This window comes from Chiroxiphia lanceolata, chromosome 20, assembly GCF_009829145.1.
Source record: "Chiroxiphia lanceolata isolate bChiLan1 chromosome 20, bChiLan1.pri, whole genome shotgun sequence".
NCBI classification, from domain to species: domain Eukaryota; kingdom Metazoa; phylum Chordata; class Aves; order Passeriformes; family Pipridae; genus Chiroxiphia; species Chiroxiphia lanceolata.
In genome coordinates, this window is record NC_045656.1 from 11,226,763 (window position 1) to 11,252,385 (window position 25,623).

The window sequence follows — 25,623 nt, forward strand, 5'->3', positions numbered from 1 at the left end:
CCCTTGGTGTGTGTGCGGGGCTGGGACCGCAGACAGAGCCCTCGGTGTGTGTGTGCGGGGCTGGGACCGCAGACAGAGCCCTCGGTGTGTGTGTGCGGGGCTGGGACCGCAGACAGAGCCGTCGGGGTGTGTGCGGGGCTGGGATCACAGAGCCCGCAGGGCCTCAGGACTCTCAGCATCGGCATCTGGCGCAGCCCCGGGCACACTCGGCCTCCCACCCTCGGCTTCCCACCCTACCAGCACAGTTTATCCAGCAGCTGTGAGATTTACTCCACCACCACCGGCTCTTAGTCACTTCTCTTCAGAGCTCATTACAAAGAGTAATTAAATGGTCATAACGTCCCCAGTCTTAACCCTATTTAGTAGATAAAGTGGATAATTAAGCACTGTTAGCTCTGTTTTGCCATGGAAACTGGTGAGAGAGGCTAACACAAGGTCACAGGGCCAGTCTGAGTCAACTCAGGATTATAGTACATCAGTTACTGTCTCATTCATCCAAAAATGCCAAGATTTTCCTTGACTTTAAGGAGTTATAGATCAAAACTGCTGAGAAATCTAACGCAAAGAAGTATTACATGATTTAATGAAGAGAGTATCTGAGAACTTGAAATGAGCACTGGTATGTATTCCATCTGCCAGGTGAGACAACACCATCTCTTTTAAACACACTGCCTGCTGTAGCTAATTGTCTCATATGCATATCCTTGTACTCACATATAACGAAGCAATGAGATGTGACCAGTCTGATACCGGCCTCTGAAAATGAGTTTTAAATGTCCTTATTTGTAGTTGCCCAGGTAGAACCACAAGCCCCTGACAGTTGTTCTCTGTCACGTGTGTAGCTGCAGTGACAGCTCTGAGATGCTGACCAGGCCTCTCCCCTGAGAGCACCTTCCCCACACTGCCCGTGAGTCACTGGGCTGTCTCCGAACCACTGTATCCTGCAGGATATAAATAGCTCCATTCCTATAAACTATTATCTCACTTTCAGCCAGTCCCTTTGCTTCATTCTGAAGTGTTTATTTTGCCCTAACTGCCAGCCTGAAGGTGGAATGCTATTTTCAGCCTATGAGATGCCTAAAGAGAGATGAATTTTGAAATACTCCCCTTCCCCTCTTTTTTTTAATACCTTAGTACTTAACACAAGATGCTACAAATGGAAGACCTCTATTTATTCACAACATGTGAATAAAACTGACAAATTTTCTCTACTTATACATCTCAACCTGATTTCTACGGAGCGGAAAAGACTTCAAACCTTTTTGGCTTCACTCCCATGGCAGACCAGTAAGGCTCAAGAAGAGACCATGTTCACTGTGTGTAGGGGCCTCCAGAGAGCCACTGCTGCGGACAACGACTGCCCAACAAAGTCTGGGGTAATTTCAACAAGCAGCTGCACTGGGCCATCCCATCTCCCTGATCCAGATTGTCTTCCAAAGCTTTCTTAGGAAATCCATGATTACACCCACATAATCACAACAAACTTTGAATCTCATACTTCCATTTAAACCTATGGAAAATTTGTACAGAGGCAAAGAGTGGGAAAAGCAGACCCATTAAATAATGTGTAGATGATGAAGAACACCTTACACAACGCACTGAGGTGGAAAAGCCTTTAAAAGACAATTGCCTTTACAGAATGTTGAATCAGTGTAAAAAGCAGAGTTTGAAAACTGCCTTTATATGTAAAATTCTTGATGAGAACTGAGTGGAGGGTCATTTCTTGCCAAGTAATTCAGGTATAACCAGGCTTGATGCACCTGTGCCACGATCCCAGTACCAAACATGGGCTAACATTCCCTAAATTGGGTCCACACTCCAGTGCAGTTCAGAAGTTAAATGACTTGGGTAGCTTCTTTCTCATGTGGACAGACCCATTGCTCGCAGTGCAGCACAGCTCTGTCTGAGGGCACGGAGGAGGTGCCAGAAAAGAATAACACTGGAGATACCCAAAAGATTTAGACAGTTTTACTGCTTAAAAACCACCCCAAAAACGAGCAACCAAAGCAACACAAAGCAAGGTCTCAAAAAGCCCAGCCTTTCTAGAGAAATGGAAGGCAGCTGGAGCTGCTGCAGGGACTGGACTGGTGATCCAGGGATGTCCCTCTCCCGGCTGCAGAGCCACCTTCCCGCCTGGCTCCAAACCAGTGTCATTGTTAATTGGATGCTGAGTGAGGTATCTGGCCACCTGGCACTCTGTCTGGCTCCAAGCTGATGATCAACTCACTTGGCAGGCTAAGTGGGGAACTGGCCACCTGGCTAAGACGGGGGCTACAGACCCTCTGCCGAGCCGGCCACCGCCCTGCTCAGAGGTTTGTGATCGTGGATACCAACAGCCACTTCTCTCTTCTGCTGGGTTCTCCTCTCCCATCACAGCTGGGATGCTCACAGACAAACTCATGATCCCCTCCTCTCTTTCTTTCCTTCTGTCTGCTATGACGGATAGACGGAATCCTGCCTTCATTGCTAAATGGAATAAAATGAGCTTCTTGCCTTCTCCTGCAATTTCTTTAAATTATTCCAAGTTCCCTACCCAGATTAAAATGTGTACTAGCTGCTGGGTTTAACAACATTTTTTGAATGGAGTAGTTTATTGAGTATTTTTTTAATTAGTAAAAATACTGATAAATTAAAAATAACATCAAAACAAAGAACTGGATAAGAATGCTATGAAATCAGACTCATGCCTGAAGGCAAGATTCTCCACTTGCTTTGCACTCTGTTCTATTATTAGCACTTACAAAACCTTAGTGAGAAAGGCCATGATTTTTATTTGATTTTTTTAACATTCATTTTGCATACATGTAAATTACTCCACAAGAAACAAGGTAATCAAAAATGAAGAATGAAATGCACAGAAATAAATCAATACAGGATTCTAGAGTGCTGTCAGTGGCACTCAGTGAAATGGCTTAAGTTCTGCTACGAAAATTAATTTTACTACAAGACCTTAAAGACTTAATACAAGTCCTCAGATTTTCTACTCCATTTCCAACGTGCCATGAGGAGGTTCTGCAGTGGTTTTAAGCTGGTCTTGGGATACAGTAAGTAGATAATGTCAAGCTCTTACATCCATTACGAATGATCTGAAAAGAATGTACTTTGCTAATTGCAATCTTTGCACAGAAATGCCATCACTGGTTGGAACAGGGCTGTGTTCACTGTTTGACTGCCTTCTTTAAACTGAAGGACCTGCTCCAGGTGACTTCAGTGGGGACTTTCCATAAGCTTATACAAGGTGGAAGAAAGTATACTAGATATTCATTAAGGCAGGAATGAATGCTAAACTATTCAAATTGCTGTCTTCGCATTATTTTTAACTTTTTTTCAGCTGAACAACTGATTTTCCTGCATCCATGCTGGAGAAGGTTTCAGGAAACTCTTACTGCTTTTTAGGGAGCCCTTACCAGCACGAGCACCACCTCTGACTACCCCTGAGCAGCCTTTACTCTCCTTTACCTAGTAAGCCTCCACCAATCCATTTACTGCCAATCTTCATACGAATTTATGGGTGAGTCAGGAGCCCACATGCCAAACCACAACCACCACCAGCCACTGCAGGGAATTCCTTGCCCTCCAGAAGCCTCCTCCCGCAGAGCAGCATCACTCCCCTCCACAGTCACCATCTGATTGTCTCTCAGATCACCCCACTGCTCCCTTGGGATGAAAGGCTTTGCCATGCCCCTGGCTCTCAGTGCCCCTGCTGACCTGCCTGCATTGCCAGCACCCTCCACGTGCTGCTGGTACCTGCTCCTGGGAGCAGGGTCTCACCACTGCTGCACTGCAGAGCCCTCACCACTCAAGGTTCACACTAGAGAGGCTCCTGCTTGCTTATTTGACTCCACTTATCCATTCTGGCTTTACAGCCACATGTAACTCCACTTGGCTCCCCTTTATGTCTCAGAGCTCACATAAACACCGGACTACTAATATTAAAAAAGAAAATCCAGCAATTTTAGCTGAATTTTAGTTTCAGGACTCTAAATGCCGGGCTACAAGAGGCTCCCTTGTGCTCCCTGACTGTATCAGAGCTCCAATTACCAAGTCATTAGGTGACAGCTCGTTGGCACAGACTCCTGCCAGCGTGTTCAGCTCTCCCTGAGCTCAGTGCTTCCCATTTTTCTGCCTGGCCATGCATCCCCCCAGCAAGGACCCCCATTATGTTTTAATCTTCAGCGGGTAAAGGGCTGCTGAACACGGACGATTGCCATTTCCAAGCGTGACATTTAACACTGCTGGGGTTTTATTTTCCCCATCTCAGGCGGCAGTGGAACACTTGTTGCTAACAGGCTTTGAAGACTTCCAGGTGTGTACAGGGATGATGGAAATTGTGGGGCAAGGGATTTATTACAAAAGCTCAGCATTCAGTGTTATCTTAGGGAAGCGTGTGTCCCTCTCTGCTGTAGCTGTCCCTGCTGATACCAACCCAGCTGGAGCCGAGTGCCTGTGAGCATCTCAGTTTTAGTGCCCTGGAAAAGGTTGTTTTTCCTTAACTGGTCTGGCAGCCCCAGAATATCTCTGTGCACTCTAATTCATGCAGTATTGTAAGTAATGACAGATAATGCTATCAAGGTCTGTTCCTAGAATATAGGGATTAACTCACCTCATTAAAATGTATACATTCTGCATAGAATAATACAGGACTACTTCAGAACAACTTCAGCCCAGAGATATTATGTTCCATGAGAATGTTGTGGTTTAGGAATGATATTAAAAATTAATCCTCTCCTGGCCAAAACCAAGACAGAGAACTAGGATGATCTCTAGCTGTCCTCTACTTCCCTGTATTCAGATTTTTGTAATTTTTTTAGATGAGTACATAGTCATCATAGCACTGAGCACCTTTAAAAACCTAAAATAGACTACATTAGCTTAAATTTCTAGGTAGTAAAGAAACTCGAGAGGAGAGAAACATAATTAACTTGGAGCATGGAAAGATTCCCTTGTGGGAAAACCACCCTGAACTGAAAAAAGTGGTTTGTACAAAGTACATAATGGTGAACACACAGAACCTGCCAGGTTACACACGCCGAAGGCTGATGTCTCAGGTTGAAGGTGGAAATGTTTTTGGTTTATTTTCCCCTGAGAATCTGTTTCTAGACATTTAAAACTTACTTGATTTTTTGGTTATTAAAATGCAATCAACACTGTTTTCAGTGTTTGGTCTTTTTCTGTCACGAAAAGGAAAATAAAAGCTGTGTTTCTGGAATTGCCTACAGGCATCTCTCTGCATTCAAAAAATGCTGCTGAAAGCTCTGCTGGCACGTTGAGCCCAGCTCTGCTCACCTGAAAATAAAAGGTGAAGATCTCCTGAGCATCAGCAGATAGACAAGGTAGGGGATGGAGAATGCAGCAGTCTGTACAGAAGTACCAGACCCTCCAAAAAAGAAGCCACTTTTCCCAAATTATTCCGTTTTTTCCCTTGTGACTTACTTTTTCTTTTAAACTCAGTACAGTAACTCTTAGCAGTTTCTGGGATGCTTAATTTCTTCCTGCTTCTGCACCAGAAGCTCTGTGATCAGTGAGAATTGCACACACAGCTGCTCCAGGACCAGGTTCCTGGGTTGGCATTCCCCAGCTGTGGACACGCCTGTTCCTACAGAGGTGCAAGTGGCTGCACAAAGGTGAATTTTACAGAACTGACTGTTACAGCTGAAAATTTTATAGTCCAGACTCCCACAGTAGTCATTACTGTCTTATCATAATTCAACTGCTTTTTACCAGCCCTACCAATGCCATTGTTCTGGCACATTGTCAGTGCCCTTCCCAACACCGCCTGCTTTGGTTTGGGTTTGGTTTTTTTTAATCATGGTTACATTGGCAACTTAAAAGAAAACAAAAGGTATTTTCTTCAGATGCGTTATGTACCATCAGGCCTCTGAATTCTAAGTCCTAAGAAATAAGAATCCTAGGAAATATTGCTATTGGAAGAAAAAACTTTGCAAACTCAAGCTCCCAATTTATGCACTTCTCAATCTCTGTGGGTGGGTCAGCACCCCCGGCTGTTTTACATCCTCCTGCACAAATCCTTAAAGGAGGCAAATTAGTTGCTTGGTTAGTTTTGAAAAATTCCAGAGTAGCTTTGCAAATACAATGTGTCAGAAGACTGTACAGATCAGATATGTTCCATAGAGTTCATATCAATAAATCTGCTTTGTCAGTATGTCAGAAATGTTAGGAGATACTTCGTATTGTCTTGTGCCATAAGATGACAAAACTGTTCTAATCCAATCTCTCCTTCTCAGAGCCTGCTTAATAATGAAGAAGCTGCCATAGGAGATAAAACAGTGAATACAGATAATGCAACGAAGCCTGAAAACGGGGACAGAGAAAACTCTCCAGGCCAAATGGAAACCTACTGGGACTCTCTAAATGAACCAAAGAGGAGTTTATTCCCATGTTTTTAAGAATTACTAAATCATTCTTAATTAGAAATCCTTCTCAATTCCAAATAAGGATTGTCATCATTTATTAACACCATTTCTAACCAAGGATATCACTATGGTTTAAAATGAGAACAAACTGAACCTCACAACTGTCATTTTTATAATTCCAGTCTCACATCTTGTTCCTAGTTACAGCTGTGGATCATTCCTGGCTATGCCAGAAGGAGTACTGGTGTAAAATAAAGGGTAAACCCACTGAAAATTATGTCCTGTCCTCTGCTGAGCCCACTCTGCTCCACGTCTCTTTCAGTCATATAATAATTTATTGAACTGTGAAACTATTCACTAAAACATTCTATTACATAACTATAATCTCCTTTCAGTGCAGCTCTAACTGGCACCAGTGGAAGTTTTGCCTGCAAATTCTTATGTCACGGTTGGATGCTGATTTTTCACCTTCAGGTAAAGTTCTGCTCCCTTTTTCATAGAGAGCTCTTAAAATCACAGAACTCAGTCTTTTATAAATCTTTAAGGTAATACATATTAGTTTAATGAAATTTGTTTAGAGTTGCCTATTTAGAAAGAACACAGAAAATCCAGTGGAGAGTGAGGGACAATGTATCCTTTCCAAAGCAATTTTAATAAAGTGCGCTTTCTAACCTAGCCAAAAATATCACAGCCTAAAATGTATCTTTTTCTAATTATAGATATAAACATAATGAGGTCACTGAGGGCACTAAATGATGCTTAGAACAAATAACAGAAGTACACAAAAGGTCTGAGGGAGAAGTGCAGCCAGCAGAGTGTGGAGGCACACTCACTGTCTGCTATAAACACTGCAGAGCAGTTGGGTGATTAATTCCACCACGGTCACCAAGAGCTTCACCACTGGTTTGGGAAGAGATTTTTTCCAATACTTGATAGTATTATTTTTGTGGTGACATTTACTGAAGCACAAATATAAACAGACTTCATAAACATGAATGAATAATGCTGGCATTGGAAATGTTTTAAGGAGTATTCAAGAGACATGAAATGATTTGCCCCAAAGAAGAGGAGTTCCCAAGAGAACAAAGCACAGGACATGACAGTGTATCAGTGTTAAGAATTTGTAACTTCTCCAAAAATGGACAGATGTTCCTTCTTTCTTCCCCTTGCCTCCCTATTCAGAATTACAGCTCCAGCCAGAGGGGATTGACTAAAGCAGTGTTTGTGTTTGTATACCACAGAACAAACCCTTTCACTGCCTCTGTCCTTTATAGTTCCCAAAGCTGCACTTCCCTGGGCAGCAGCTGCAGCTCCCCAAAAGCCACAGCAAGCTCTGCCTCGTGCTGTGTCTGTGGCTTTGTTGTCTGACAAAAGTTTTAAATCTCAGACTTTTTCTTCCATTTACAATTTTCAGTAAATTTACTAGAAAATACCTACCGTGACAGGTGATATCTCTAAGTTATCCTTCCTCACAATCACTTAAGATAAAACAGTATTAATTATAGCTGTTCTCTGGAGGCAAAGCAGTGGTAAGGAGGCAGGCTGAGGTTCCTGTTCCCTGGTGCCATGTGCCATGAGGAGCAGCCCTGCAGGGTTTCATCACCAGCCAGCACCAGACTGAATCACAGCATCACTAACGTGAGTAATTGCTTGCCAGAAGTTTCAGTTCCAGAATGTGTCAAATGTATAATTTGACTAGGGTGTGTATCTGTGCATGGGCTGGTGCTGGTGCATTCTTATGGCCGTGAATCACACGGCATTTGAGCCACCTACCTCCTGCTTGTGGGGAAGGTGCAACATTCCAATTGGAAAGAAACCTGGACCATCCTTTCAGAAGTTGATGGGGCTCTCAGCACACACCTATTTCAACTCCTCAGCCTTCCAGTTAGACCAATAACATCCATGATGTTGCTGAGAAACAATAGTTTCTAATCTAAAAGGGAATTTTCATTTTCCAGTAATAATAAATATTCTAAAATTTAAAAAATGAAACATCGGTATGGCATTTACACTTTTGAATAGTTCTATTTGTTAGTAAATGGTAAATGTTGCTGTTTTTAATGGGGGAATAGATTGTCAGTTTACTAAAGCTGGTACAGGTTTGTTAGCTAAACAGATTGTACACTAGGAAAAGAGCATTAATTTTGCCTGTAAGAGGAAGTGTTTCTGTTCAGGATTATATTGCTGTTTAGAAGACATGTAAGATTTAAAGTCATCTTGCCAGCAGGCATTGAGCAGGCTCCCTGCATACCTCAGCCTGTAGTTCCAAACTCCTCTGCAGTGTGTGAGTGACCTCAGCAGTGCAGTCCATCCTCCTGCGGGAGAAGCAGCACCAGGGGCTGGAGTGGGCTCTGCTGCCGCGGGCCCTGCGGAGCACAGGAGGGCTGGTCACACACGGGAGGGTTGGTCACACACGGGAGGGTTGGTCACACACACACAGGAGGGTTGGTTACACACACACAGGAGGGTTGGTCACACACACACAGGAGGGTTGGTCACACACAGGAGGGTTGGTTACACACGGGAGGGTTGGTCACACACAGGAGGGTTGTCACACACACACAGGAGGGTTGGTCACACACAGGAGGGTTGGTTACACACGGGAGGGTTGGTTACACACACACAGGAGGGTTGGTCACACATGGGAGGGTTGTCACACACAGGAGGGTTGGTCACACACACACAGGAGGGTTGGTCACACAGGAGGGTTGGTCACACACAGGAGGGTTGGTCACACAGGAGGGTTGGTCACACACACACAGGAGGGTTGGTCACACACACACAGGAGGGTTGTCACACACAGGAGGGTTGGTCACACAGGAGGGTTGTCACAGGGCACAGCCCCAGGGCAGTCACACTGCAGCACTCCCTCTGGGACAGCCCCCTGACAGGTCCCACACAGCTCTTCCCATTTCCCACATCTCTAATGGAATGACATTATGAGTAACATCTTTCTCCAATATTCATGGCCTGACTACATGAAGATGCATGGCCCATGAAGTTGGGTCTGGAGTGCTGCAGCACCCCTCGGGCAGAGGCCACACTTGTTGAACAACAGATCTGTGCTGTAAAAGCAGAACTTTAAAGAGCTGCTCATGACTCTGCAATAGTAAAGCAATACCTATGGCTGAAATAACTTGGAAGGAAGAAACTCTTCACTTAGAAGCAAATTGCAGAATTCTGTGTTATATATAAACAATGAAATTATAAAAGCACGAAGAATAACGCAAGAACATCTTTTAACATTAGGCTGAGTGCAATAAAAACACCCTTTGATGATGATTATACAGAAGTCTATATACACTCTCTCTATATACCCTATGATGATCCTATAAAATGCAAGCAGTGTCACTTAGCATTGCTGGCAGGGCTTTATTACTGCAAGTGGAAAGGAATATAGTGAAAGGAATTTAGAAGAGGGGTGGATAGTGTCAGCAGTAACAACATACATGATTACACATCACTATAATTAGCAATGGAATTTGAAGAATTAAAAAAGCATCACATTTGCTTTGTTTTCAACTGTGCTTTTGACTCAGCAGCACTGCCAGTGATACACAGGGCAGAAATGTTTATCTCATCCTGTTCAAAACATAAACCAACTAGAAGGAGAAATGCTTCCAGTGACCAAGGGTAAAAACCTCAATGTGAAAAGGTCCCTGGAAACCCCTCCAGAAGGCAGTTTAATCCAAATCTGGGATAACTATGGATTAAGAGTACATTGATGTTAGTTTGTGCTCCCTCTTTTAACACTACTGCCTCATGCTCATGTGCTTTGGCCTGTTTTCCCAATCTTAGGTTATATCTGCTTGTTCTACTTTGACACAAATTTGGGAACCAACCTTACATTGCTGCCTCTAACAATGGTAGTTTCTTTTATTTACCTGAAGTGTGACTCCTGCAGGTACAGGTGAGTGGCCAGGGGGTGCTGAGGTATGACAAGGCCTGTGCTGGAGCCTATCCAACTGCTGAACTGCAGCTGTGCAGCACATCTGGGGCAGCCAGCAGCAATTAATTGGATCCCAAACACCAGCATGGGCCTTTGCAGCAGTTTTCTATGCAAATCAGGTACTTATGCACAAATTATTCTGGTTAGCTACAGGAGCCATGATGACCTAATCTGCATGTTCAGCTGCAGCACTAGCATGAGACCTGTGTGCAGCTTTTGCAGGCGATAATGCATGCCCAATTAGATTAAAAGGTGGATCCTTTATTATCTCTGCACTGCTTTATCATCCTTTTTATTAGGAATGTGCATGTTAGTGGTCTTCACTGTAACTCAGAAAAACATTTTGAAGATATAAGAAATAATTTGTTGAAACTGTTAAATAAAAGCTTTTAAAATAAGTATATTTGTCCTTGAATAAGTGCAATTCTCATAAATTTTAAGATTTTGGGAACAGAAAACGTCTTCTTGTATGGTAATAAATACGTGCAATTAATACTCTTACATTAAAAACTTTAACAAGCCTAAAGTTTTAAAGGTTAAAGTTGTTGCATGCAACACTCGCTTTCCCAGCCTCACAAAAAAAGGATATTTTTAACATCCCCCTGTATGGGGACAGAGAGGGTGAACATGAGCAGACACGGATTACAGCTCCAAAAAACACAGAAGAACTAACAGATAAACTGGGACTACCAGGGGAGCCAGGCCCAGGGCAGTCAGGGCCTCAAGGGTGAGCACCTCCAGGGTGAGCAACCAGGTCTGTGTCAGGGCCTCTGTCAGAATACACCAGTGAAAACACAACTGATAAGCGGCTGAAATGCTACTTGTACCTGGACTTTCATCCTTTGCCTCTAGGAAAAGCAGTTTCTGAACTAACATGTGAGTTTAAAGAAGGAAGCACGTGAAAGTAATATCTATCAGAATACTATTGAACTAACAAAGGCTAACCAAAGACTATTGAATCAAGATATAGAAATATACTGTCATTGACAGTAACACAAACTCCTTATAAAGTGTATGTGATCAGCTGTCCAGATGAGAAGTAAAACGGAACAAACACAGGCATAGGAACTTCTAACAGTAAAACCAGAACACATGCTGAAAATCTAATTTTCATTTTCTTCATACTTAACTAGAAAAGAGGTTCACTTCAATGAAAAATTCTACTGCAACAGGTGAAGACTTTGCACAGGGACAAGGTTCCCAACACTGAGCTACCTCAGAGACAGGATTTGTTTATCTTTTTTTTTTAATGCTATTAAGACTGTCGGGTAGAGAAGGACACACAGATTGCCCTCTTCCTTACGTTCATAATGTAGAAGAAAGGCTACATGAGTACTGGAAGTGGGATTGCTAAAACTTTTGCATGTATGTAAACAATAGAGTGGACACTTAGCAGTTCTAGAGCCAAGTCTTGCTTGAGCCACAGAGAAGTCATTATTCACCAGTGAACAAAAAGAAGAAAATAATCCTAATTTCTTGTGATTTATCCCAGTGACAGGGTTAATGACACAGGCAGACATGCCCATTGACTCATTAAATTGAACAAGACACAGCTAGAAGTTAATTTTCTTTTGTTATGTGCTTAGGCACCTTGTAATAACAGTATTTGTGTCACCAGAATTCAGTCCCGACCTAAAACTGCGCTGTTCTTTCAGCTCAAATCTGTGGAGGCGTTTTTGTGCAACTCTTTCTCTTCCAGAGGTCTGTGGCTGTAAGAGCTCGTGCCTTTTGTAGGTCAGGCACCGCTCAGATGTGCCCTGTGTACATGAGTTGGTTGCAGCGGTACCGTCGCTGCGGGTGCTTTGCTACACAAATACGGACACGGGGAGAATATTAATGACAACTTTCATTCAGAGGCAACATATGAATTATCAATGACTCCAGTTTCCGTGTGTAGCAGGAGGTGTGTGGCAAGGGCTGATGGACCCTTTGGAATCACGATCTCGGCTGTAGCGGCTATCTCTGTGTGTGCCACCCCAGACGGCAAAAGCTCCCCTGAAGAAGCCTGGCTCACACTGCAGAGGGTGTGCAAGCTGCAAAGGCTGACCTCAGGAATACCCTGAAGGAAAACCTGAAGTTGGAATCAGAAGGAGCTGTGCAGTTTGGGTCTGCACCTCTCTGCCAAGGTGCAGGGTCCGTGTTCGCTGTCATGGAGGTTCTTGGTGGCAATCAAGGAAACGACCAAGAAAAATGGGCTCTGGGACTCTGGAATGGGCTCTGGAACCCCACTTGGGGTTCAGCTGTGCTGGCACCTGGGATTTTTTCCATTCCGGTATCAAGGAATGATATTACAAGGAAGGCCAGGTGTAAAAGGAGAATAAAATGCCTGTCCTAAAGGCATTTAGGTCCTAAAATGTCCTAAAGATCTTCAGAAAATTCATTAATCTCTGAGCCAGATTTAATTTCTTGGGTAGATGCTAATTATTGCCTGAGTACACACCCCAAAATATGTGATACACTAGAATTTTGAGGCTGTCAAAGCAGTTTTGCCTGCTTTGCAAACAAATGGAAGTAAAGCCAAGGTAGTTTGGGCAACCATTTGAAAGTCTTCCTCTAAATTTCAGTCCCCTGTGTTTCTCATGTTAACGTGTCTATGAAATACCCCTGACAAGTGCCTCGCATGGGAACCAGGAATCTTCTCTCTGCTCTCTGCCACTGGCTTTTGCCAGTGGTCAGTACAGAGATTTAGAAATACTGGGTGGAAAAAAACCCAAAAGAGTATGGCCAGATCCAATTCTCTTTTTTGGAACATATCTGAATGTTGGTACAGGATGCTGACATGTGCTGCTCTGGTTTGAATGTAGTCAAAAAATAAAAATTTTCCCTGGCTGCTGTGGCAGCCCTGCATTGTGTCACCTGCATTGTGTGGGGTTTGCACAGCCCTCTCTTGTCCATTGTGGTATAAAATAACACAAACAAGAGCAAGTGAGGGCCCACGGCCCAGCCCGGGTGATGCTGACACCAGCACCCTCAGGTGCCCTGGGCACCCACATGGAGATCCACTACATAATGGTTACGTTTGTAATCTCTGCTGCTACTTCTAGGAGTAACAGATAACACTGTACAGCTTTTGATAACGAAATTTCCAGTGTCCCTTGAAGTTTCTCACAGTTTTTGCTCTCTAGATAATGTTACACGTGGAATTACCTCTTCCCTCTGGTCAGCATTTCAGACTGGTCCCTGTCCTGGAGCTGCAGGGCTCCTGCTGTTCCACTCCAGGATTCCCGGCCAGCATCAGGGGCTGGGCTGGCACCTCTGTCAGGTATCTCTGGGTGGGCACTGCTATCCCTGACACTCCAACCCCCAGAGACCGCAGGGATCCAGCTGGCAGACTGAGGGGAGGACTCGGATGGACGCAGGTGCTTGGCTGTGCTGCTGGACGGCAGCGCCCGGTTCTCCAGGGCTGTCCTGGCAGCGCCCCTGGTGAGCACAGGGGTTGAACCCCAGCGGGAACAGTGCTCCAGGAAACCAGAACACTTGGAGATGCAGCTCGGTGGGGTTTGTAGATAACGCAAACGTTCAGCTGCAGGTGCAGAGCGGGACTGTTCCACCCTGTGGAGGTGCCCTGGGACGCGCAGGGACGCGGCGGGTTCGCGGCGCTCCCGACACACGGACACGAGCGATCCCGCTGACTCCAGGTGTGTGGGACAAGGTCACTCCTGCAGCAGGGCTGTCCCGGGAGCGGGGCGTGGGAGGGACACCTGCAAAACGCTACAGCGCCTGGTGCCCGCGGGAGGCCGGGGCTGGAGGGACTGGACGTGGTGCCCGGTTTTCCCGGTGTGTGCCCGGTATTCCCGGTGTCCCCACTATTCCTAGTATGTGCCCGGTATCGGCGGTGTCCCCGGTATTCGCGGTGTGTGCCGGGTGCCCCCCGTACTCCTGGTATAGGACCCGTATTCCCGGTACACGCCCGGTATTCCCGGTGCGTTCCCGGCACGCTCTCGCCGCGCTCCCGGGCCCCCTCAGGCGGGCGGGCGCGCGGGGCACGCCGGGAGGCGCGCGCGGGGCACGCCGGGACACGCACCCGCGCCTCGGCCGCCCAAGATGGCGGCGGGCGGCCGTCCCCGCCCCCGGCCGCGCATGCGCAGCGCCGCGGCGGCCGCGCCGCTCCCGCCCTCCCTCCCGGCGGCCGCGGCGCCTCTGACAGCGCGGAGCGAGCGGAGCGCCCGCCCAGCGCCGGCACCGCGCACCGGGACCCCCGCGCCGGCACCGCCACCCCGCACCGGCACCGCGACCCCGCACCGGGACCCCGCGCCGCGCCGGTGAGTGGGACAGGCGGGCGGTGCCGGCCCCGCGCGGCGCAGCGAGGCGGCGGCGCCGGCGGGGCTCGGTAAGGCCGGGCCCGCCGCCACCCCCCCGGCCCCGCGGGGCTGTCCCGGCCCGCGGCCCCAGCGGCCGGCGCTCTCCGCTCCGCTCTCCCCCTCCCCTGCGCTCCCCGCCCTCGCCCCGCTCCCCCTCCCTCTCTCTGCTCGCTCTCAAAATGGCGGCCGCGCCCGTTGGTGAGGAGGGACCGGGCGGGGCGGGGGTCGGGGGGGCCGGCCCGGTGTCCCCCCCACCGGGCCGGGCTCAGGGGGGCTCTGGGGGCCGGGGCGCGGCCTCCCCGCTGCCCGCGGGCCCGGGCCCCGCTCCCGCCGTGACTCTGCAGGAAAACAGGGCCCGGCGGGAGCGGCGGGGCGGGCGCGGAGCCCCCGCCGGGCCCGTGTCCCCCCCGCGGGCCGCACCGCTCCTCCCGTGACTTAGCAAATACCGGGAGAAGGGCATGGGCCGGGGCGAACAGCCGTAAAAAAGCCGTCGGGGCGAAGGGCCCGGCGTGTGCGCCGAGGGGACCCCGAGCATCCCTCCCCGGTTCCTCCCGGGGGTTCCCCCGTCCCCCTCTCCCGTGGCAGGGCCGGGGGTCGGGCGATGGCCCAATTCGGCAGCGCGGCCGCGGCACCGAAAACAGGGCGAGAATTGATAATCCAGGGGAAGGAGTAGGTGTTGTTTCAGAATTTGCCTCGCATCCCCCGTTTTCCTGCAGTGCTCAGCAGGGCAGCAGCGATAGGAGGTGGCTCATGCCTTCAGAACCAGCTGCAGTAAAACGGGCGAGGGAGGTCTGATCTCCTTCTGGGGGTCATACCACTGCCTGGACGGCTGGAGGTGCACGGGCTTCCCTCGGAAACCTTTTAATAGCAATCGAGTTTGCTAAAATCTTGTATTTATTGTTACTCCCGAGGTTTTGTTTCGGCAGGAGGTTATACGCAGGCAGAGCTTTTGATGGAAGTTGGGGGGTGGGAGTGGTGCCTCCCTTGGAAAGTTTGGGGTTTGCTCAGTTCTGTGGGCATGAGATTTTTTTTTATTGTTTTCTGTTTAAGGTGGAGGCAATTAAATTTGACCTTTAATACCAATAATAATGTGACACCTTCCCTTTCTTTGCCATGGTATCACTGGAACCATTTCCTCGCCGGCAGTGCTGCAGCAGTGGGCTTGGTTGGTGCAGGTCAAGTCCTTTTATAATGAATTACTTACCAGGGAGGGGGGAAGGTTAATCTGAGCTGTATTAAAAATCTTTAATAAGCACTATTTTACTATAAATAAATGTTTGGGCATACTGACCCGGCTGAATTACGTATTTTTGTGGTGATTCTTTTAATTGTATGTTCCTATGACAGTATTGTTCATGCCATTAGGAGGTGGTGGTTAAAGAACCTCCGTTCAGTGATGATCATTTTGTAAATGATTGTGCAGCATTCGGCTGGTTTTCGGAAGAGGGAGGGTCTGCTGTCAGAATGTTATTTTCCTTTAGAGTCATTTTGTTAAATAGGAAAATTATGTTAGGGAACTAAACAAAGAAAATATTTTTAAACTGAAAGATGCGTTGCAAATTTCCGGCTTGTTCTCGGGGATCTCGTTTTTCTGTGTTTCTGTTGCTGTTCCTATGTTTGTGGATGCTGTGAGCAGCCATTGAGCAGGGAAGAGACTGGGTGGAGTAAGGAGGCAAAGCTGCGAAATGGCTCGATTACCCTTTCAGAGCTTTTTTTTTCCTCCCTTTGCCGGGGTGGAGGAATACTAATTGCCGTAACAATGAAGTCTCTTCTTTAGGGAGGAATCTAATGGTGCAGGAACCTTCGGAAATGAAACAAATCTCGCGTTCTGTTTTGAGGCTGGTTTTTCTGCAGGGTGGATCTTGATTTGTCTGGCAGTGAGAAGTGACCAGTCACTGTTGCAAAGCCGGATTTTTTTTGTCTGATAACTGCTTCAATTTATCCACTTATTCACTTGTTGAATTTATTTTATTTACGCTTTAGATAAGAATTATAATTTTTGTGCGGGTGTTTTGCACACAAGATTCTCTGAAATCTAGAGAAACCCCTGTATTGTGGCTTCTTGCTGTTATTTTTTCATGGAACTTCTTGGACAGACCAGATTATGGGTGGGCACACAGGAAAAGACAATCCCTGGTATCTCTGGTGACTACAGTGGAGTGACTGCTGTCAGTGTACAGACTGGATTGCATTGCCCTTCTTCATGTGCCAAGTTCCTGTAAAATAACATCTCAGGATTTTGGAAGCCCTTTTGAGCACTGTGGCTCTGTAAGAGCATTGCTGTCCCCCTGCTGCATCGTGGGGGTGACACTGCTGCTGAAAGTTGTGTAGGAAAGGCATTAGAACAAAGGGTTTGGGGAATACAATAGGGATGGGAGGAAGCACCTAGGAAGGGCTGCTTGTGGAACTGCTCTCCTGTTCCACATGTTCCCCATGGCATTCCCACCTGAATTCAGTGTTGATTGGAGCAAGTACAACATCAAATATGGATGATTCTGAAGCAGGTTGAGTTTTTGCTTTTTCATGGAGGTCTCAGTTCTGGAGTCCAGTTTTGATGGGAGATGACCACAGAGGAGACTGTGTTTGGTTTAATATGCCCAGAATTAAAATAAGGGGCAGTGGCTTCTGTGTAAGCTCTATCTAGTTCATTCAACTGGAGTAGATGTTCCAGGATTCAGTGGATGTGTGTGCCAAATGCCCGAGTCAACACGGATCCAGGCTAAGACCAATGAAGAACTCAATAAAATACTTGCCTCCTTATGGCTTTGGGTGATTTTTGCCCTTGAAATGATGGCAGTCCCTTTCTGTACAGGAGTAACTTGTTCATTTGGATTCTACAGAAGGAAAAGGCATCAACCCTTCCCCTTCTGGCTGCATGCAAGTTCTACCCTGTGTGTCCTGCTGACTCCTGTGCCTGTCCTGTCTCCTGTGCTCCTCCCAGCCTGGGGGCTCAGGTTGTGTCCTTTGTCTGCTCACCAACTTGCTGTCTGTCCAACTTGCTATGGATGGGACAGCTCTTGAATCAGCATCTGCTGATTGCCTTGTCCAGTTGGAGTAACTGTGTCTTCCATCAAGAACTCCATAACCAGCTTCCATCATTAATTAAAATGTGTTTGTACCCTCTTGTAGAATATTACGGGCAAACAGTAGCTGGTCCCTGCTACCTCAGGGTAGCTCAGTATGTTTATAAGTTTATTTACAACCCTCTGTGTCTGCCCTGTGTTCCTGAACCAGAGGGCTGGAATTACTGTGGTACAAAGGGGAGCAGCACTGGAATAGTTCAGGTTCAGGCAGCTCTCTCCTACTTTGGTGAACTTCAGGCCCATTTTCTAAACCAAAGGCAAAGATTGGGAGGGCAGCTGAAACGTCCGTGAAGTGAGCACTGAAATACTTCTCAGGCTGAAAATAAGAGCTGCTTAGGCCTAAATTTAGGAAATCAAGAGGACAATAGAAATTGCTAATTATTCTTAATAGATAGTAGTTTCAGATTTCCTGTAGGGTGTGGGGGAGTTTCCAGCCTGTAACATGTGATTTGTGGTGGCAGTTGAAGATCTTTCCCAAGGATCAGAACTGTGTGTGTTGATCAGAATGATTCTGGGGTTCTCCTGCAAGGGTTGTCACAGAGAATTAGTAAGTTACACATTGTCCCGCAGATCTGTCAATGAGGTTACACCTGGGCTCCTCTTTCTCCCTTTTATAAGAGCTTAAATATCATTGGCAGAACAACCTGACTACTAAAAACATATTGCATTGGTGAAGCCACGCAGGGGTGCAGGGACTTTCTCAGGAGCTGACACAAGGGAATGGTGCTCCCAATGTGGTTTGGGGGAGTTTTATTCATGGGTGATGTTGCTTTGTCTTTTCATCTGCCTGACAGAATAGGCTACACTTAAATTGAAGTTTTTAAAAATAAGCATTTACAGTAGGATCCAATCGTGACCTGTTTAAAATTAATTTTCAGGTCCATAGAGGTGTTTGTTCGGAATTCCTTCTGTGCCTGCTGTCCACGCTGGTGGAGCGCGCGTGGCAACACTGTGGGCAGGACTGTGCCACCACTGAAGGGCAGAGCATGGCTGGAGCTGGAGCTGTGGCATGTCAGCTTAGTGCTGGGGTCCCGAGCTCAGGTTGTGTTAAATGTCTGGGGCTTGTGTATTACAGTAATTTTAGGACAAAGCTTTTCCTCATTCCTACCACGTTTTGAGACCTGCTGATGAATATTACGTATTAGAAACACTGGCAAGAACCAGGATTTTAGCCGGTGAGCAGCTGAGTTGCAGTTTTACCCTGGCCATGCTGGGTGCTGCAGGTTGGCCCACCAGATGTGTGTTGCTAACTTGTATCTTATCTCAGTAGTTTAAAGAAGGGCCTTTTCTTCTCAGTACTCCTTGAGGCAGGACTTGGATGAGGCAATGCTTGTCTCATTCAGCCAATTTAAAAGCTTGTTCTTTTTTTTTTAACCTTCTGCTCTCTCTTTAAGGGATTAGGTAGGTGTGACTTAGGCTCTCTTGCTTTTAGTTCAGTGTCATGGAAGCCACCTATCGTTTCACTTCATGCTGGCATGTACTGTCAGGAAATTTCAAAGAAAAAATGTTACTTAGAAAATAAGTGTATGCTGAGCTCCATTTCCTCAGGACTATAAGCACACAGTCCTTTCAAAGCTAGTCATGTGCACAGCATTGTCACACTGAGCAGTACCTAGAGCACTGATGCATGTATAACTATATAAAAAAATCAACATTATTAATTCAAAGTACCTGTTAGTTAACACATTTAGAAGTATTTTCACCATTTCCTCCTTACTGGTACTGCTTCTGAGTGAGCCCTGCAGCTTGGCTTGGCTTGGCTGCTTGTGGACTTAGGATAAGGATTGTGATTAAATAAATGTAATAAATACATCTTTGTCGTTGTGATTCTGTTGATTCTGGAAGACTTACCTGATGTTTTTAATGCTGCAGCCTTGAGAAGGTATTTCCAGTGGTGGGCAGCGTGTGGTAGCTGAGGTTTGTAGGTGGTGCTGCAGCCATGGCTGTCCTGTAATTTCCTTGGATCCGTTGTTAAGTAGGTCTCTGCTGAGGGAGTTGGTCGAAGGGCTGTTCAGAGGCACCTCTTGTTCTCGGGGCTGGATGGTGACTCAGCTGTCACACCTCCTGTGAGGTAAGGCTGGGGGTGACAGGCTCTGTGGCATGATGCTGTACTGGTTTGCATCTGGGATGGCACAGGGGCCTTCATGACTGAGATTATTTACGCCCTCCTTCTTGTATCCATGTTAATTGTTCCTATTGTGCTCCACAAACCATAAGTTCTTCTGGTTTAATTAGACAAGTGGTCCCCCGTCTCTCCCCCCGAGATTGCCTCTGCCTTGTTTTTCTGCTTAATGCTAAAGCAAAGGTGTTAAGTTTATCCTTCTTTAAGACTGGAGGAAAATCAGCTGGAAGCATTTAGCCTGTTTGCTGCAGATAAATGACTGGTTCTTCCATAAAGAAACAACCTTGGCAGTTTGTCTTGTGCTGTATTCACCTGCTTTTTGGGGTGAAGAAAGAGATTAGATAAACAGTTTGGTGTGTTTAAATGCTTGTGTCTTCGTAGTCTATTAAAAGGATGTCATTAATGTGTGTATGTATTTTAAACAGATGGTGTCTATTAAATCAGCATTGGTAGAAGGTTCTCTCTCACCTTCAGCTCTGTTTTAGAGGCAGGAGTGTAGTAGGTGAAGGTGGGTCCTAAGAAAAATGAGACACCTTCTACCAGAACCCTGATTTCATTACTATTGTGTGTCATGAAAGGTTGAGTTCTGTTCCCTGTAGCAGAGGTTTTGGTTTGGATTTTTTTTCCTCTGGGCAAATGAAACCATTTTTGGTCAACGAGCTTTAAAAATGGCTGAGGGACTAACAGTGTTCTCAGGATTGACGAGCAGAAGTTCTGTCTGAGTTCTTGTTTGGATTTCTTTTGTGGTTTTGACCTTCTTCTGTTTCTAAGGTGTTAACAGAAGTGTTCCTTTAAGTTTCCTTCTAGATATTTTCGTGTATAAATTTAATCAGTTTACAGTCATTTTGTTAATATCACATTTTCAGTATTACAAGTGGTTTAATGATTGAATTATTTAAATTTGGATATCGTCCTGTGACCTCCTTTACATGTGTAAGTCTATTACTTAATTCTTCAAGCCAGAGAGGTATAGGGGGAAGAACTGAGAAGAACAAAGTTCAAATCCAGTGCGTGGCTGGTGACCAACACAAGTGAGTACAGGCAACTCTTCTCTTAGTGGCCAAGAGAAAGTAGCTTAAATAAGTGGTCTAGAATTGCTACCCCAAAATGTGTATGTGTTGTTTGACCTAGCAGTAATGATACTGAAAAAGACCCTGCTGCAGTGATGCAGGTACCCCTGCCGTGCTTTGCTCTGAGCAGTCAGTAGCAGTGTGTAACACCGAGCCTGTCACACTAACCCTACTCACTGTCCTGTGCTGGCACAACACACTGAGCAGCAGTGTGGAGAAGGCCATGTCAAAAACCTTTTCACACACATTAAAGGTTTATTTTCTACTGCAGTTTGCATTTTTCCAGGCTGTTCCTTTATTGGTAGCTAAATTTGCTTGCATTTTCAGACAGAACTGAACAGGCAGGTTAGAAGAAGGATGTTTTCCCTTGTTTTCTACCAAAGCCTGCATGTAGACTACACTGCTAACTGGAGTTCTGACCTGGAGGAAGCTCAAAGGCTCTAAAATGAAGTGATATGATTGTGCTCGAGATGTTTCTCCTGAGAATTACTCTATCAGAATTGCAAAACTGAAGTGATACATGGAGGACAAATGTCAAGACTGAATTCATTTAAAGACTTCTTTTCCCCAAAAAAAATATTTTCCAAGCAAATTTGGTCCAGATGCCTCAAAGTCATGTAGTGTTGGTGCCTGGGAGGGTAATGAGACCAGAAATGTCTTTTGTTGTTTTATAATCCTGAAGGTGGGTAGTGACTGCCAGTGATGTGCTAAATGCTGATGACAGCTTGAACTGATGTGGAAACGTAGACAGGCATAGGAGTGGATGTGGAAATGCACAGGTGTTTCTTTAGGCAGCATGCAAGTGGAACAGCCAACTTGCTCCTGGTTTATAGCATGTTGCTGACATTCCTTAGCTTTACATTTTAGATACAATTACAACCTGCATTCCAAGTGTTCAGAACACAGGCACAATATCTGATCTGCTAAGGCTTGCTTTCTAGCTCCCCGTGGATTTGGTGTTGAATTATTTTCAGAACTAAACTACTGTATCAGCTTTGTAGCAAAAGCTGTAAAAGTAGGTGAAATGGAGAAGAAAACAGGCATAGAATTTCTCACCTTTTTTGTGTTAAAATTATATTTCCTTTGATAAGCCTTTGACTGGGAAATGTTTTTGGTGAGTTATTACAAACTGCACAGAATGGTGTACTCGGGATGCTACATCGATACATCAGGCAAAGCGTTGACCTGCAGGCATTTTGAGACTTCCTTAATTGCAGAATAAAAGGCTTACTAAACATATGAATTAGAAATAAGGCTCAGAGTGTAATTCAGATCAGATTTGCTTCTTGTTTTGTTTTTCCTGAATCAGATAGTTGTTGGAGCTCACTCTGTCATAATCCTCAGCCAGCTTTACTGATGTAGGCTGAAAAGTAGAAAAAAGATTAACCCAGCTCATAAATGAGTAGCTTTCTGTATTCTCCGACTCATCCCTACCAGCTTAGCAGGTGATGGATTCCAATATTTTCTAGGATAAGGTCTGTTTGCTGCACTAAGAGCAGCTGCCTGGCTGTGCCCTGCTGATTGTGCTGTGGATGAGCTTTATTGCTGTGCTGGGGGGGCGAGATGGAGGCGGGAAAGGAAAGGAACTTGATGTTTATTTTACTTGTTACTGTTTTTCTTTCCTATCAACAGATAGAGACAGATTTCTAGGAACCTTTTCGGATCCTAATAGTTATGCCCAAGAAGCATGGATATTACTTCAGTCCTGTGGAATCTGGTTTTGAGTACATTTGTGCCAAGAGTCGTCCTATTCTGTATCTTGAGTTTGATAAAGCAGCTTTTTGCTTATGGGGTTTAAAACAAAATCAGACCAATAAAAATTAGTTTAAGTTAAAAGGACATGTTATTATATACGTGCTAGAATTTAGCAACATAATCCATAGGTGTAAGAGAACAATTCTTGCAGTCTAGTTCATCCATAAGGACTGTAAATTCTTACTGCCTGGGAATACTCTGAAATAACCACTCTAAGTCCTCTTGTTAATATGTTATGAAACAAGGTACAGTCAAAGAACTTTGTAAGGATTTCCTGTGCCAGCCATGTAGCAAGAGACAATGCAACAAGAGTTTCTCCTTTATTAATGCACAAATGGATCTTCTCAGCTTTAAAAATTGTGGAATTTAATTCTGATTGTATCAGTTCAGTTAGTCTTTTTGGTGGCCTTGGTCTTAATAAGCGACAGGCCTTTCACTGGGTTTGTAAAGTTACCTGAAGAGAGGGAGCTAATTGAAGTAGGATTTGGATTTATTAACAATTCAGAAGTAAACTTCAGGAGTTTTCTTTCAGGCAAAAAACCCTTTAAGGTCAGTAAAATGTGTCAGACAATCCGCTTGAAAAGGTGGTAGCGTGTACTGGACGCTCCAAAAGCTTTTGAGTTTTACATGAGTTGTTGAAATTTTAAATGATTGTAAATAAGATTTAAGTTTGAACCTAAATGTGAGTAATCCAGAAGTAATTGATTTCACAAATGTGAACTTGCTCGTGTGTTTCTGGTGTTGGTGATGGCTCATGTGCTTTTTTAAGGCCCAAGTGCCTCATATTAGGTGTGCCTGAGCTGGCAGTCTGAGAATGTGACCTCAGATTTTGTCTCCTTCAATAAATGTCTTGTATAATATTATTTAAAATGTTGTTGTGATAATACTTAGGAAAAAATGGTCTTGTAGCTGAGTTTATTAAAGTATTAGGATTCTGCAAAAAAAGGCAAAAATGTACAGTTCCTGAAGCACAGCAGTTCCCAGATTTTCTGAGCTTTCAGAGCTGCATGGTACTGGTGTGTTCTGTATCTGCTGATGCATTGGCTCTGTAATTGATGCCATGTATCTCTTCTAATTTTGAATGTAATTAGCTACAGTTATGTGTTTAGTGTACGTAGCTTGTGTTTTGTGGGGAAGACTGTTTATGGAGCCTAAGCAACGGTCGTAAAAACTGCAGAAAATTGAATTAATTTACTGTTAAGTTCCTGGAGGAGCCATGGATGTATTTGAGATGTGCACTACCAGATGTGTTGCTGGACAACAGCAGCAGAGTGAAGCTGGGCTGGTGGTGCTGGTGTATGGACCAGTTCACTGCTGTTTCAGTGGAGAACCTTGAACCAAGGAATGAGGTTGAAACTGATTTTCTTCGTTTAACTCATTAAAATTCAAAAGATAAGAGAAAAATAATAAAATACAGGAGGGACAAATGTGCTTGTGAGACTTATGGGAGGTAGGAAAAGTGCTTAAGGACATATTAAGGCTGACTGACAGTTTTTTGTAATAGCTGGTAAGCAAATGTTTCTGTAGGCTTGAGGACTGAAATTACTGGAATGATGACGATTTTGAGCCTGGAGTTCCAGTGGTGAGACACTCTCATTGTGGTGCTGATGAGGATTTTCTTGGTGAAAGGAGCCCTGACTTAAGTAATCAGAGTAACTCAGGCTGTGAGAAGCCTGTGAAATGGAACTTCTGAAGCTTATGAAGGTCTTACAATGTAACACATCTTCATATTTCTCTGCAGCTTTACTGAGGTGACTTGAAAACTCTGGTTAGAACCAGCACACGTCTGTGGGGAACAGTGGTTCACCATGACCTTGCAGTGGCTTTGTACTCTCTGTAGGGCACTGCAATGATGCTCGTGTTGGTTTTCTTACACTTTGCTGTGGTAGCAGAGCACAGCTGGTGACTGAGGCATTGGCACAGCTGGATTTGCTGTGCTGCTGTCACTCCTGGGGAAGGGGAGCAGGGGTCTCACTGCAGGTTGGGTGGATCAGAGCTCACTTGGGAGTGGCTTTTACTGGGACTTTTTCTGAAGAGGCACAATGGGCGTTGTTAGTCACTTGAGCCATTCAGGGATTTGTTTATGGTGTTGGTCCCTAAGAGTATTTTTGACACACTTGATGGGAGCAAAGGAGAGACAGTGGAGAACCTTGAGCCAAACTTACTGATAAAAACCCTGCAGAAGATGCATAGGTTGGTTGTGATGGCAGAGTTTGGTACCTTGGATATGTTTATGAAAATGCTTGGATTTGGGTGGGCGTCATAAGAACTTTATGTGAAACAGCCTCTTGATGGCTCATGTTGAGTGGAGAAGTTCAGATGCTGAGTTGGGGGTGCTGGCAGCTGGTCAGCACCGAGTGTGGTGCCTTCCCCTGCTGCGACCCCCGGAAGGCGTTTGGAGGGCAAAAGCCTCATTCCTTCTAGGAGCTAATCCCTGACTGAACCAATTCCTTGCAGGGACAAATGTAGCATCTCACTGAAGGTATAATTTATACCATGAGTTAGTAACTAGTAGTTAATGGTTTACTTGGACCTCCATGTTTATGGCTTCAGTTATGTCACAGTGCAGTGTGTGTTTCTTGGAAGCAGCTGGATGGTGGTGGCCTGCTATGAACAGGCAAACCCACGGTTAAAGCTGGAGCACTGAGTTACTACAGCTGCCAAACAAAGCCATGGCAATAGGAAATTAAGGGCTTTGGGGAATCTGCAAATCGCAGAACTTTCATCCTGCTCTGATCTATTTGGGTGAGCTGTGATATCTGTGGTGTTTCTGCAGTAATTAACAACAGGAGTCAATAAGTCAAGGGTTACATCCAGAGACACTGCTTTAGCAGTTAGACACTATTTTAGTAGTTAGAACTAAGAAAGTGGGCTGGGTTTGATTCTAAAAACTTCTGGCCTCAAGTGTGTTTAGTCTCATGGTAGGTTTGCAGGGTAGATGATTTGCTTGAAATAAATAAAAGCTAAAT

The 25,623-nt window shown here is 45.4% G+C and overlaps 1 protein-coding gene across 1 annotated transcript in view; it reads left to right on the forward strand.

Moving 5' to 3' along the window:
- The first annotated feature begins 14,460 nt into the window (after positions 1–14,460).
- PAFAH1B1 (platelet activating factor acetylhydrolase 1b regulatory subunit 1) overlaps positions 14,461–25,623 on the forward strand; it is a 29,251-nt gene continuing 18,088 nt past the window's right edge. The window contains 1 exon segment of the mRNA XM_032707341.1: positions 14,461–14,585. The gene's annotated coding sequence lies outside the window, so the exon portion shown is untranslated.